The sequence below is a fragment of the Colias philodice genome, chromosome 13 (genome assembly GCF_061535455.1).
Source record: "Colias philodice isolate Cphi_HAF_F1 chromosome 13, ilColPhil1 Martin Lab GWU primary, whole genome shotgun sequence".
NCBI lineage: Eukaryota > Metazoa > Arthropoda > Insecta > Lepidoptera > Pieridae > Colias > Colias philodice.
The window spans coordinates 10,989,958-10,997,479 of record NC_143098.1 but is presented as its reverse complement, the minus strand read 5'-3'; positions in this window follow the sequence as shown (position 1 = coordinate 10,997,479).

Below are 7,522 nucleotides of genomic sequence, written 5' to 3'. Positions count from 1 at the left end.
GTATACCTAGATGGAGGAATGGAAAATACTCTTTCGCGGATCTGAATTAAATTGCAGGTTAAATTTAGTACAAAATTAAAAATTTATTTTGTCAGTAGGTAACATTGCAGGTTCAACCTAGAATATTGTAACGCATTTTATTTGGAAAATAGGTTTCAAAGACGCACGCAAAAAACAACCTAAATTTTATCGGCCTATATTAGTGTATTTAAACCACACTACAGTCTACACTATATGCAAGCAAACCTGTATGATGAAACTAGTGTAATGCAAAAAATACATAAAGCCCATAAATTAGGTCACACTAAGCATAACTCGTACGTTGGTCGCTAACGAAAAACTGTTTTATCACGTCACAATGTTTTAGTAAAGCATCGATGTAAAAAAGTTATGATATCTACTTTTCTACCTAATAATAATATTGCAATCAAGTTTTATAAACGATGAATAGGTAAATGGACTTATAGAAATAATATCCCACATTCTAAATTTCTTTACATAACTTTACCCTGGCTCCCGCTCGAATTCAAAAGTAAAAAAAAAACAAAATGGGCCATTTCACTAAAGAATAAAGTAACTTTTTAGTGTTAAAAGTATTTAGTTACAATCTTAAATACATATTTATTAAAAATTTAAGAAGTAGGTATACCCATGGCAATCATGCAAGTATGTAAATAATCAAATCTCATCTATATTACCGAAGACTGGCCATACAAATATAGGAAATAACTGTCTATAATAATATAAGATATCATCGTTAGATATTATAATATGTAGTTTATAGGTCAAATACTAAACTTCTCCTTAACCCACGGTGGTCCATATTCTAATTCGTAATATCACGAAAGAAATTCGATCTTTCATTGTTATCACACCGGTCACTGGGTTCTATTGTCTACGAATTGTTTAAAAACACCAAAGATATCTTTTTGTGAAAACCACCATTTTATAAATAGCGGTAAAGTTGATAATTGCGTCTCTTGCGCAGTGTGATTCGATTCGAGTAGGGTAAGGTTGCTCAAGTCGTACCACGGCGTTAGTCGTACCCCACCAATATCTCGTCTGATACCATTGAATTGGGCCATCTAGTGTTGTTAACGTGAACTATTTAGTCGCGCGAGCAAGCGTAAACAAGTGGTCAGGCGGTCGGCTTCGTGCAGCGAAAATAATTCAAAAATTAAGTTTTTTATCACTTTTCATGTAAAATTAACGACTCATTCATAAGCTTTTTACGGCAGGAATGTTATCTTTATATTTTGTCTTTGTTTACAACGATTTTTAATGCTTATCTGTCAATTGTTTGGGCATACTCAAACAGGAGAAAATTTTTAGGTTGTGTTAGTAATTTTATTTTTCAACCTCAAAGATAAGTATGCTTAAGTCGTACCTGTTAAAAATTCTTTAGTCGTACTTCTATTTAGGTCTAAGATTTTGTTATTCACTAAAATAATTACCAAATAATATGCTTAAGTTAATCTCAGACTGAATTATTTGTAATTTTAACTTACTTAAAATTGATCTCTTATTATTAAGAATTTTTCTATATAGTTTATTATATCTTCACTAAAGTAAAAAGTTCTAAGTAAAGTTCTAAGTACGACTTAGGCTGTATGTGGTACGAATTAGGCAACTAGGCGCCTTAATCGTACCGAAGGTATGTTTTTGAAAAACGTTAAAATATATATTTTAATATTAACATTGTAAGTTTCTGTGATTTTTTAATAATAGACAACTAAATAAAGATTCAGTAAATGTGGATTATTTTGTATTATTTCAATTGTCGTAATTTCCTTAGGGGGTACGACTTGAGCAACCTTACCCTAATGCATTGTGATTAGGTTATGCAAGTGGCTTCTAAAAAGTACGTTTTATGTGGAATTTTATGATTATTATCATTTGTAATTTAAAGGACATCAAGTAAATATAATATGTACCTATTCTGATTTTTATACCTACCTAATTATAGAACCTATAGGCTATATCCCGTGTCCCGAATAGGTATCTCAAAAAAATATGAATAGAAAAGATTCTCTACTAAAACTTTGCAAAAGAAACTCTATATTATTTTCAAGTAATATTTATTTCAAATTAGATTATATACTAATCCTCCTGATAAATAAATAAAATATTGACTTTATACTTTTTACTCAATCACACTTGAACGACTAAATAAATTCGTCTAAAATTTAGCACAGAATATAATCTGGAATTATTAATTATAAATAGGCTTTTTTCACGAATCACGCGAGTGAAACCATGGTGGAAACGAGTACAGCAGTCGATTTAAAGAAACAATTACAATCTCTAAGTTTTAATACGGTTGTACAAAACCACGTTGAAAAGCGGCATAATTCAAAACGTGAAAAGTCAAGCATTATAACTCTTTTATTTGTATAATCACGTGCTGACGTTATTGTTTGTGCCTAAATACAAGCTTTTCTTTTAGACTCTTCGAATTTGTACGGCTTGAAAGTTTAGCAGAAATTTCGTTGATATTTTATATGATTTCCATGTCAATAAGACATTGTTTTACAGACATGTATAGAGTTATGAAGCCTTTTCAATGAGGTAAAAAATTATATAAGATAATTTTTACTTTGGAATTTAAATCCCTATCTACTTAATGTTATAAATGCAAAAGTAACTCTGTCTGTCTGTCTGTCTGTTAAGCTTTCCCGCTTAAACCTCTAAACCGATTTTGATGAAATTTGGCACAGACAATCTTTAGACCCTGAGAAAGAACATAGGCTACCTTTTATCAAAACACCACGCGGGCGAAGCCGCGGGCGGAAGCTAGTTGACAATATTAGCTTAACTACGTTACTTAATAACTGAATACTCAATATTCACTTCGATTCAAGCAATACTTACAAGAAAAGTTGTCAGTGATAGCTTATAACTAGTACCTAACTAGAATAATTGCACAATATATTTGCAATAAACAATGAAATAAAAACAATAAAAATACGGGTCATGTTTGATAACAAAGCTTCCACATTCTTGCAGATAGTGGTGTTATGACAGTATTAATTATGCTTTTGGCCTATTTTTTCCATTAATTGCTATATTTATTTATGATAGATGTCTACAGGATATAAATAAAATAAACATAAAGTTTGTATCTATGTAAAATGGGACAAACTGTAACTCACATGACATCTTACTAATATTATAAATGCGAAAGTTTGTGAGGATGTGTATGTGTATGTGTGTGTTTGTTACTCTTTCACGAAAATTCTACTGAACCGATTACAATTTAATTTAGCACACATATAGAGGGTAACTTGGATTAACACATAGAATAGGTTTTATCCCGGAATTCCCACGGGAACGGGAGATATGCGGGTTTTTCTTTGAAAACGCGGGCGAAGCCGCGGAAAGCTAGTGTTATTAGAATGAAAGTCGTAGTAATTTTAAAATAATTGTTATAATCTGGGGTAAATGTTCAAAATATGTAATGACGATTCAAAAGTGCTTCGAGAAGAAGTCTAATTGAATAAATAAATGTTTGAGTTTGAGTTTTGATATGAGGTAAAGTTCTGGTAAATTTATGCATTAATTATGAAATAAAAAAAATACTGAAACTGTAGTAATGAAAAATTATAACCGAGTTTAGATTTTCGTTTGCGTAAAACAGCAATTTATTTCACTCATATATTACCCAAGAAATTTTTAAATCTCTTTCGAAAGATAAATTGAATGAAAAAAGTGTAAACTCTAAATACATTAAAAGCAAAAACTGGTGTTTTCACAAATAAAATAAATAACTATTTCTAAATACATTTATAATTTTCCCGCGTAAAAAACGGTTGAACGTGCTTTTGAAAATGTAACGAAATTATACATGAAATAAAAAGCTATGCTTAGACAAGATTTCTAAGTATTTTTTTATATAAAGGGTGTCGTGGCGCAATGCAAATGTGCCATTCAATATAATGAAAAGATTGTAGGCTTTGTGACGCTGGACAAGTTATAGGCGGAGCGGATAGCGATTACTACGATATTTTTGATATAGGTCCTTTTTATTTGACACTAGCGGTCCGCCCCGGCTTCGCCCGTGGTACATGTTTACGTTTTCTAAGAAACATCCTCATACTTCAAGGAATATAATAAAAAAAGAATTATCGAAATCGGTTCAGCCGTTCTCGAGTTATGCGCTTACCAACACATTTTGCGATTCATTTTTATATATAAGAAGATATTCACTAGTTTTCATAAAGACTTCCTACTTGATTTTTACATTTGCTTTTTTTCTGTAGAAAAAACATCATTCGTATATAGGTAAAGTAATTAAAATGTAGCTGGAATAAAATCATAAGTATTTTGCCTGCACAGTAATATGTGTTATCGAATTATATCATAACGTAATTTAGTTATTAACAAAAAGTAATTTCTCTATCTTTTAATTTAGAATAGAATAGAATAGAATAGAAACACATTTATTCCCAAAAAAATGATACAGTACATTAAATTACAGACAACATTTATAACTTAAAAAAGGTATAAAATTACAATATGTAGACGTAATAATATTATATTATATCTGTATCACCTCAGGGAAAGGGATTACTGACTCAGCATAAATGTTACAGCTGAGGCTGTAACTCTGTTATTCTGTCAGCACCATATTAAATAAAGAGTCGAGTGACTGCAAAGAGTATTCTAATATTAATGTAGCAATTACGGACTAAATTATGCTATAAATTTCAATTTTATATCATCAAGAGTTATTAATAGATTTTCACTAAACCGACTTACTGCATTTAAAATATTTTATTACCATCTAAATCGCTCCCGCTTATGACTTACTTCCAAACTGCGTATACTATCTGCCCCTATTTAACTAAACACCATCCATCTTTTGCTCAAAAGGTTTTTAACGCCTTTGCAATTGTTACTTTATATAGAGGTGTTTCTGTCCGTTTATTGAATCAAATCCGATTTATTTAAGGATTATAATTGTGTAGTTTTTATATAATAACGAGGGGCTGGCTTTAGAGTTAAATAGAACTAGTAATTTTTAAAATGTAGTAAGTATACACCTATCTATTACAAGCTGTGCTCCGCGGTTTCACCCGCAGCAGGATGATAGCTTTTGGTCTCTTAGCAAGATGATAGCTTTTAGAATATATAGAATTTTTCAAATCGGACCTCGTTCCTGAGATTAGCGCGTTCAAACAAGCAAATAAACAAACTCTTCAATTTATAAAAAAAAATTAGCTTTCCGCGCGCGGCTTCACCTGCGTTTTCAAAGAAAAATCCGCATAGTTCCCGTTCCCGTGGGATTTCCGGGATAAAACCTATCCTATGTGTTAATCCAAGTTATTCTCTATATGTGTGCTAAATTTCATTGTAATCAGTTCAGTTGTATTTGCGTGAAAGAGTAACAAACACACACACATCCTCACAAACTTTCGCATTTATAATATTAGTAGGATACTCTACTAGAACGTAAAAACTTGGGTCATTTTATCAATAAAAATCATTATCAATGCATTTTAACTTGCTGAAATCTAATTTTCGAGATAACGAATATATTTGGCCGTCATCTGGTATGATATAGTTCTAATACCTTTAATCATAGTTGTGAATTCTTATCAAGGAGATATCGATTTGGCTAAGTGCGAGTCGGGCGAAGAAAAGTGTTTTCTGTATATTTTTTTTTATAATTTTAGTTATTATATTAGTTAAGTGTTAGGCATTTTTTCTGCCTGAATTTAAAGTTTATAGAATCAGTAGATGTTGGTAGCATTCATATCTAGATTTGCAATAAAAAATAAATTGTTTTCACATAAAAAATAAAGGGAAATTAATAGAAAATTGCAGGTATAAATTTTTTGTCTATTTTTTAAATTAAAATATCTAGAACGTATAGGATCTAGAAGTAGGTATATTTGCGACCCATTGTTACAAATTTTCATTTTTATTTTGCGTTCCGTGAATAGTTTTTAATTTCAAAATGTACGTTTCGCAATTTTTTATAACATTGATATAAAAATTCATCAATCAACGTTTTTAATGTATTGTAAGAGTTCCGATTATGGTTCTGTTCCCGTTTTTGCGTACATAAGTCAAAATCACTACATAGTAAACAAAGTCGCTTTCTCTGTCCCTATGTCCCTATGTATGCTTAAATCTTTAAAACTACGCAACGGATTTTGATGCGGTTTTTTTAATAGATAGAGAGTGATTCAAGAGGAAGGTTTTACTATATAATTTATTATGTTTTAGACAAAGCGGGCGAAGCCGCGGGCGGAAAGCTAGTATATTATGTGCTACATTACAGAATAATCTATGTGCTTAATATAATATAGACTTTTAAACAAACAAACTCAAACATTTATTTATTCAATTAGACTTCTAGAAGCTCTTTTGGATCGTCATTACATATTTTTAACATTTACCACCGATTCGGAAAGCAGTATCTATGGAGAAGAACCGGCAAGAGACTCTATAGTTGCTCTTTAAAATTTTATGTAAGAGTCGTCCAGTTATTTATGAATTTTGACTAACTTTAGAGTTTATAATCCATACTAATAATATTATAAATGCGAAAGTAACTCTGTCTGTCTGTCTGTTACTCAATCACGCCTTAACTGCTGAACCAATTTGCATGAAATTTGGTATAGAGATATTTTGATACCCGAGAAAGGACATAGGATAGGTTTTATCCCGGAAATCCTACGGGAACGGGTTTTTCTTTGAAAACGCGGGCGAAGCCGCGGGCGGATAGCTAGTATGTATATAAGTCTATATGTAGCTGATTCGGCAGACGACGCCAATAGAATATTATAACTAAGTTGAAGAAAGTTTAGTATCCACTTACCTATAGGATTCATTCTTACTTCTTAGACTTTCCACAAAATCTAAACTAATATTATATAGCTGAAGAGTTTGTTTCTTTGAACGCGCTAATCTCAGGAACTACTGGTCCGATTTAAAAAATTCTTTCGGTGTTGGATAGCCCATTCATCGCGTAAGGCTATAGGCTATATATCATCACGCTAAGACCAATAGAAGCGGAGCCACGCGGATGAGACCGCGGAGTGCAGCTTTAGTTATTTCATTTCATAAAATATATCGGTCAAGCCGCCTAAAGGTTATTTAATAAAGTGTGACCCCTTGTATATAGGTATAGATTTATCGTAACTTACGCATTGTATAATCTCTTTTAATTAGTGTTTTAAATGATTAAATAAAACTAATTTTAACTGCCGATCCCAAATCGTTATCGTTTTGCAATAACATAAAATGCATACATAGATAATGTGAATTCTTATTTATAAAAACTTTATCTACATTTCAGATTATATATTGGAATAATATGACACTTTTCGGGAATTTTGTATTTCATTCCTCAATTAGGTATGTCACGTTTAAAATTAGATTCATTATAGTTGAGCTTTTGAGCAGGTTTTTGGCGAATTACATGTATATATTTTAAGTAGGTTAAAATACAGTAATATGTATAACTAGCTATGCCGCGCGGTTTCACCCGCGTTCCTCGATAAATGGGCTATCT